At 38.9% G+C, this 8,622-nt stretch overlaps 1 protein-coding gene across 1 annotated transcript in view; it reads left to right on the top strand.

Annotated features, from left to right (window-relative positions):
• The first annotated feature begins 482 nt into the window (after positions 1-482).
• Positions 483-8,622, top strand: part of rims3 (regulating synaptic membrane exocytosis 3) — a 56,104-nt gene continuing 47,964 nt past the window's right edge. Inside the window, exon 1 of the mRNA XM_043218143.1 lies at positions 483-655. The gene's annotated coding sequence lies outside the window, so the exon portion shown is untranslated. The remainder of the gene's footprint in view (positions 656-8,622) is intronic.

The raw sequence follows: 8,622 nt of genomic DNA, 5'->3' as shown, positions 1-8,622 counted from the left end.
CTGATCCAAATCAACATATTTTTATTGCAGTGTTCTGATTGATCAAAAGGAAAAACAAAGTAAAAAAGAAGCTAACTTAAGCAGAGCGAATTAAAAACAATGTTTGAAGCTTTATGACTTTTCAAAAACATTTTATGCTTATTTTATTTCAAGTTTAATTAAAAACAGTTTTTGTTTTGCTTAAGGATAACAATTTTGGCTTGCTGCATTGAATCAAGATTATAAGACCCTTTAAGTTAAAGAAGCCAAACTTTCAGGCAATCGTTACAGTTTCCCATTTTCAGTAAAAAAAAACAAGCCTGAATACAATAATCAGTAATTGCGCGTGTCTGGTCAGGATATCATGCCGTGTAACTCGCGCCAGGGGACGAAAGATTTAGCGTTTTCTCCGGTCGTCTCCATGGTTACACACCTGCCCAATAGGGCCCGGCGGATCAGGTGTGTAACCATGGAGACGCGCGCGCCTTGAGGAGGCTGGATCTGGAGCGCGCCGCTCGCTCGTCAGTCGCTCGCCGCGCTCTTCTGTGGATGCAAGACAGTCCAGACACATCAAACAAACCCAAACAATGACATTATCTGCAACGACAAGACAGATACACACGATTATCTGACTAACTGAACCCATCTCGCGCCTCTTTCTGCTCGCCGTTTGCCGGTAAGTGTTTGGACACGTTCGCGCGATGAATTATTATTATTATTATTATTATTATTAGAGCAAAGCCGCATTTAAAAGGCGACGAGTGCGTCGTTGTCAGCTATCGCGCGCGAATCGATTCCGTTTCGTTGAAATGCGTTTCTGCATGCGTTTAAATGCATGCAAACTGAATTTGAGAAGCACGTTCTGTGCATTGCATAAATGTTGCAAAACCTCTCTTGCTGCATTTATTTTCACTCCTGCCTCTGTTGGCTGTTTCCGTCAAGCCTCTGCTGCATGCCTTTTTATTTCGAAGTTATTCCCTTTATGGTTTAAATGAGATCCGCTTCAGGTTTATGATTAATGTTGGGTGCATTTTTCTTCGCGGCATACTTTAAAATAGGACAAAACGCGATAGTTAATAAGAAGAGGCGGTTCGCGTTAAATGGTGCATTGAAGACCTTGCATTAAACTTAATGTTTTGCCATTAAAGGCACTATTTTTCAAAAATAAACAGACGATTCAGTGTGCATATATATATATATATAAATATATATTGTGTAGATGTTTATGGACGTTAATGTGCACAAACTGTTCCTTATTCAATGACATTAAGCATATTTTTAAAGTATAGTGTTTGTGAAGGGTACTTGTGAGTTTTATACAAGAATGCATTGTAGCATGTGCTTAATGAATATATATGCATAATGGCATCCTTTTACGAAAGATCAATAGCATCTGACATTTAGAATTCAGTCTGTTTTTCAGTGTCTGACCGTTGCGCTGATAAACGTGATTGATTTATGTTGGGTTTGTAAAGCGAATCAGTTCGAGCTGTTGTTTAAGTTGTCCGCGTCTATACGTCTATCCCCGGAGCGGTGAACCCTGTGAGATACATTTGAGTCGATACGTTAAATCCATAAAGTGTCTAAAGGCCGTCAGGGCGGGAAAAGGGGCGGTTACACCTTTCACTGATTTAAGTACACGGTCTGTTTGATAGAGCTACGGGAAGGCGCTAAAAGATACGATTTATAGGTCTGTTCACAGCCGCCAGACTATTCGGTGCCTGATGTTCGGTTAAAAGGCCACGTCGGGTTTAATAGGTTCAAGAAATGCGTGGCATTCCTCAGTGAACTGGCTCATTAATGCTCTTACGTGTCCAGGTACTGAAAAGTGCCGCTCAAACACTATGGTGAAGCCAGGTGCAAGCCCAGAAGGTTGTTGTGCTTCTTTCGGGCGAAAGTCAGAGGTCTGGTGTTAGTTTTTGTAGTTCTGATCCCTTTTTCAAGTACCTGCACGCGGTCGTCATGTTTCGTCGTGCGCAGGTGGTGAAAATAACGTAATAAAGTGAATAATGCGCGACACGCAACAGCTCTGCGGTACGGGGACCCTTGGCTTTTTCCCAACCCCTAGGTTGTAGCAGAATGTAAAATAAACCGTTCTTTTTCGTTCTGTGCTCCCGGGCCAGGATTTTGTGCTTCTTATACCAGGTTATACTTATTTGTGCACCGGGCTCGGATACAAGCTAGGCTCCTGATGGCAGTAAATCTGTGATTTATAGTTTTTGTTGAGCTGCGTTCTGAGAGGTGCTGATTAGATTCTGTGGCACTTTTTGAGGCTGTGCTTCTGTGGCGTTTAGCGGCCTTCCCGTGAAGTGTCCTTTCTGTTCCCGTGATGTTCAAATCATGCTCATCTTTGTGAATACACTTGTGCGCTTTTTCGGCAAATGCTACTGTGACATTTTACTTTACATCTACAGTCTGGAAACGGACTATTAGATACTCGAAACGAGTACGTTTATAGAGACAGCTGAACATAAAGTTACTCTTCAGATTAGGGAACACATTCATTTCTTCTCAATAAAGTCCTAATTTGCTGCTTATTGATGGTAAGTTGTTGGATTGGTTATGTTTAGGTATAGGGCAGCTTTAATATGGCATTTATTATGTGCTCTGTAAGTACTAATAAACAGGTAATATGCTAACAATATGAATGATTAATAGTGTGCCTTGATCTAAAGTATTACCAAAAACTGATATAGATAATTGGAAGACATCTTTTATAAGATGCCATGTAGGTCAGAACCATTTGGAATAAGTAAAATTAATAATTGTAATGTTTTTTTTTTATATTTATGCTGACAATGTCTTTTAATTGATACAAAACAGAAATATTATGGAATATTTTTACAACTTAAAATAAAAAATATTCAAATAGAAACAGTTAAGATGTAATTTATTCATTTAAAGCGAAGCTAAGCTAAGTTTTCTGCATCTTTACTCCAGTCTTCAGTGTCACGTGGTCTTTCAATCATTGTAATATGCAGATTTTCTGCTCAGGGAACATTTATTATCGTTATTATTATTATTAACATTGAAAAATGAAAACAGCTGTGATAATATTTTTGTGGAGACTGTGATACAAACCTAATAACAGCATAAATGTCTTTACAGTCACTTTCAATCAGTTTCATGTATCGTTGCTCAATAGAAAAGCATACATTTTTAATAATCTGTGCGACGCTGCCACCAGGGGTGCTATAGCAAGCATTATTGTGAATTATTGTCTTCTTCTACGGTCAGTTTTCTATTTTAGTCCAACCAATGCTATTAGTTTATAGAGAATATTGCTAGTTTAGTTATACAGTCAACGTGTTTATCGCCAGCTGCCTGAACGTTAACATCAGTTTATCGTCATATTTGTCCCCATGAGTGCGGGGGTCGTGGTTCAAGAACGTGTTAAAGTCAACCTGAAGCGTTGTTGGCAGCTCATTTTACAGGATATTGCAAAACAAGAAATAGCCAAATTTGACCAAGCATTCATACGTGACTAAGGCGTTTTATTCTGTTTATGCTGTTAACCTACTGTGACCTTTTTAATTTAGTTTGTAATATGCAAGCACACGACTCTTGGAAGCTTTTGGTGCACTTTGCATACAAATCCCGTCTTTGTTTCCTTACAGTGAAAGGTAAACATGCCCCCATCCTTCTCCAGTAATTGCAGCGTCATAACGCTAGGATTAAACTCACAACCAAAGGGCACATTAAATATGCAGCGACTCTGCGGTCGACTGCAACCCTTATGCAGATTTTTTTTTTTTTGGACCGCGTCCCTCTCTAGCCCTCTATCATTTCCCCCACTCACGCGTGTTCTGGCTGAGTTTAGAGGGCTTTGATAATCAGCGACATGCAAGGTGTCGTATAAAACACAGAGGGCGAGAAGAGAGTGTGAAAATGAGAGTGTGAGAGATAGACGGGTGTAAATCAACGTAAGTCTGCCGTGCGCTAGCAGGAATCGGTGTCCCCCCCCGGCTCACACTCTTCACTGGATATGCGAGACGAAGACCAGAACGAGCGAAGAAAGTCAATCAATTATTGAATGGCTTTAATTTAGCATCGTTTAACAAGACTGGTCGGTTAAGAAGGAGATGTTTATTAACACGATAATATTGTCGTCCTGAAAAAGGAAAGGGAGACGGTTAAAACAATACTTCACCCAAAAATGAAAATGCTCTCGCTCTCAAAGACGAGTTTGTGTCTTCATCTGAGTAGACTCGGAGGAATGTAGATTTGCATTATCATATTGTTTTCTCACCGATATACTGCAGTGAATGGGTGCCGTCCAAACAGCTGATAAAAACATCCTCAAGTAATCCACAGCACTTCGGTCCATCGGTTAAATTATCATGTAAACATATCCATCACTAATACATTTGAACTTTAAACCATCATCACTTCCAGCCACAATATGAGTCCATAATCCATAGTAACGCTTTCTCTAGTGAAAGTCCATATCCTGTTATCCTCTTCCAGCATATCAAAATCAACATATTTGTTTAAAACCACTGTTTTCGCTCATGCATATTTCTCTCCTGATTCAGACTTGTTACTTGCTTAAAGTTAAAAACTTCATAATGATGATGTATTTCTTGTAAACAAAACATTAGCTGACGGACTGGAGTGGCGTGGTTTACTTGTGGACGATGTTTTTATCAGCCGTTTGGTCTCTCGTTCTGACGGCACCCATTCACTGCAGAGGATATATTGTTGAGCAATAGATGCAATGCTGCATTTCTCCAAGTCTGTTCTGATGAAGAAGCAAACTCATGTACGTCATGGATGAACTGAGGGCGAGTAAATATTCAATACATTTTTATTTTCTGGTGAAATGTTCCTTTAAGTAGCTTTATTTGTGACAGATTGAGATTAAAATTCAACGTAACAGCTTGGAAAAGAGCAGAAGGGGACTGGTTTGGAACATTTAGGTATGAAAATTATTGAGTGAGCTTTCAGTTTGCGCGAATGTAATAAATCACATCAGACAAGATACGTAGTTTTGGTGAGAACAACTAGCTAAGTTACAAGAATAAACAGAGAAAATAAGAGCCGCCAAAACACAGTTTATATGCAACCGTGGTTAAATAAGAAGCGAGAGATTTGGAAGAAGGCTGAGAAAGGAAGCAGAGAGGGAGGAGAGCAGGAACGTAGGATGACAGGGACAAGAAAAGAAACACGGAAGGACCATTCATTGTGCTCATTCGCACATGTGCTGCTACAGGCGAGATTGGGTTTTCATTTTCACTAAATGTTCTGTGCGTCTTTCTGGTTTTTTGTTCGTTTCCCTTGACTTTGTGGATTTAATGTACTGACGCAGCCTCTCTTTGTTCTCTTCCCTTCTCTTCCAAAACACTGTCCTAAGGCGATCAAAGCTCTCTCTTTCACTGTAATCTGAGTGTTTTACCTAACTAACCAGCCACAAATACAACAAGATGCTGCTCGAAGCTTATTTCTGTCATGTTGAGTGAAATCTCACTGGTTAAAATGACCTTTCCACTTAGCTGTATTAATGCTAGATTTCATCAAAAATACCTCAGAACATAATGACATTCAATCTCGTGTGAAAAGTAGGCCATCCAAGATGTAGATTTTAAGTAACAGATTTGGAGAAGCGTGGCTTTACATCACTTGCTCACCAATGGATCCTCTGCAGTGAATGGGTGCCGTCAGAAACAAATCCTTCATTAACTTCAAACAAGTTCTCTTTTCTTAACATTGCTTTGTCCAGTAAAAATAACTGTCTTATTTAAATCAGAAGAGAAATATGCGCAGATTAAGCACAGTTTACAAGCGAAAAATGCTTCTAAATATACCAACGGACATCAGTTTTAAGGTGAGAGGACAAAATGGGATTTGTTTCTGGTGGTAACTTTTATAATGGATGATATTCCATTATTTTAGTTATTTTAGGCTCCAGTTAAGACTTTTACTCACCTTTTTTGTTCCAAACCACTAAGTTAAGTATTGGAGCTGGGTTTTTTTTTTTTGAAAATTGTCGGTTATCAAACTGCATATTGCTGGTTACTATTGACGTCCATAGTTGAGAAAAAATGCTATGGTAGCCAATAGCTGCCGTCAACTATTTGATTACAAAATATCTTCTTTTGTGTACAACAGAATAAATGCGTGCATTTAATAAATGTGTATTTAATCCATCTGTTTAATGATGGATTTGTCTTTTACAAACATGCAGCTGTTACCTTTCTGAGTGGAAAAAAAACACAGAATAAGGAGAACTGAGCTATTCACTGTCGATCACTTTTTCTGCAATCGAAAGATTTAAGATTTACAAAGATAAAGCAAGTAGTATTTGGCTGGCGACATCAACATGAAAATAAAACTTCAATTTATTCAGGCATTAACATTTTTAAAGAATTCGAGTAACACTTCAGAATAATGAACACTGCAACGTTTTCCTCAATAAATTCCTAATTTGCTCATTATTAATAGTTAATATGTGCTTAATTACTACTACTAATAATATAATCCGCATGCTAATAAACAAGTAGTTAAGAGACCCTAAAATAAAGTGTTACCAAGATTTCTTTACTCTCTGAAACTTAATAATAAGTGAAAATGGACTCGGTCCTTCGTTTATTGAGTGTGGTATATTTTATGTCAGCATATGCAAAATGTTCCAATGCTGGTACATTTGGTACGTGGTGGTTTTTCAGCCCAGACTATTACTTTGATTCTCTCTCTCTCTCTCACACACACACACACATACACACACACACACACAGTTAATGGTGTGTTAATGGAGAGAGTGTTGTGGGCTGCTGTAGTCCGGGCCTGCTTTTAGCTGTGTGTGTAAGCGAGCGTGACTGTAGCATTATTCATGCCATGACACAGCATAGCTCGTGCGATGAGAGAAACCTTATACAGACGGCTCGTGGAGGACTGTGTGTTTGAGTTTGGAGTTCACACATCTACCGTCTCGCTCTTCCTCAGGTGCGACGTAGAAGCGACCTGGCCTGAAATTTCTGACTGAAAATATATAATACATCCTTTCCGAAAACATACAGAAATAGAGAAAGAGGCACCAAAACAATCGTGATGTGCATTGAAGTGGGCGGTTAAACAAAATCTTATTTCATGCTTTGATTTCCTACCACCTTATCTGTATGTTTCACAATACAGTTATTTTTGTCAGGAAATTCAACCCAGTAGTTTACATAGTAAATAGAAATGCGGTAAAGATATTTTTGGGTAGTCCGACGTGTTTGTAAATGATAGCATTGTTGTCCTCATTTGATGATTTTCCCATCTTATTTATAACTTGACGGATGCGAAGCGTGATTATTCAGTGGAGTCTCAGTGGAAGCACATCAAACGAATTCTGTGTGAATGCGGCAAGTTGCGTCATTGCGTGCCAACCGCAAAAAGTAAATTCAACTTTTTGCAACATGTCACAGTGCGTATTTTGACATTCCTCAGTGTTTTTTCGGTTGTTCACTTGTGTAAATAATTTCAAGCATTTCTGCCTGCTTATAACTGATATATCTGTGGTATGAAATCTACTTGTGATATTTCCCATCATACTGTTCATCCATTTCTTAAAAATGTCCCGAGAGAGGTGTTTGCGGTTACACTTCGTTTTATATAGCTTACTTTAGAGTTTCTACTAACGATAAGTAACACCTAATTCTCATTCATTTACAGCTACATGTCTACTATCTCTCACTGCTAGTTAATATTTAGTTGCAAAGTGACTCACTTTTAGTAGAATGTCTAAAGTGGGCTATGGAAATAAAGTGTTACCGTGTTTTTTGCAGTCATGCCATAGAAGAACCATTTTAGAACACTTTATTTCCATTATTAAGAATGTTTTGTACAGTGGAAACATTCCATTGATGTTGAAGGTTCTTTGTGGAACTAGATACCAATAAACAGTATAGAGTGTGCATTAATGGCAAAATATTTTTGGTGAAACCTCCAAAGACCCTTCCTTATACTGTTAAACCTTAAAACGTATCATTTGTTTTCAATAAAATAAGTGCATTTTTCCCTCATCAAGTGGACTGATTAATAACTGTAATTACATGTATCCATTGCCCAGAAACTGACGAGGCCAAAAGCAATTATGATTTCAACTCTATTAACTGTAATTTGATTAATTGGTGACTCATGTGCTCCACGCTCACCCTGACGGCTCAGTGAAATGCAGTTGGTAGGGATTCAACGAACACATACACTTCTCAAGAAATCGCAATCTTTCTCCAGTGAGGACAGGAGCGCCTTGGTTTCAAACCAAGAGGAGCACAGATGGCTGAGATTTTTGTTAACGTCACCCCAAAGAGGTCATATAATTCATCTTATCTCTCCAACCCATAAAAAGAAGCGTAAGGAGATAATGTGTTGAGCACAGGTCCAAATTAAGAAATTCCTGTATGGAGAAGTGGGTTAACGGGCCGGTGATGGATGGGCCGCCCCGTTTTCTCCGGTGACTAATGACGACCTCTTCACTTCCCTGAGATTTGGGCTCTTCTACTGTGGGGAGAGTGATTGAGCGAGTCTGGGAGGGTCATCCTGGTGTTTGCTTCTCCGCTGAACTACTTCTAAAGGACCATGTTCTGCTGAAGTCTACAAAATTGTTAAAACACCCTTGAGATGACACCAGCAGGAATTTCCAAGATGGTTTTTGACAGATTA

Source organism: Puntigrus tetrazona, chromosome 19, assembly GCF_018831695.1.
Source record: "Puntigrus tetrazona isolate hp1 chromosome 19, ASM1883169v1, whole genome shotgun sequence".
Lineage (NCBI taxonomy): Eukaryota > Metazoa > Chordata > Actinopteri > Cypriniformes > Cyprinidae > Puntigrus > Puntigrus tetrazona.
Note: the sequence above shows the minus strand (reverse complement) of the source record. Positions and strands in the feature narration are given on the sequence as shown.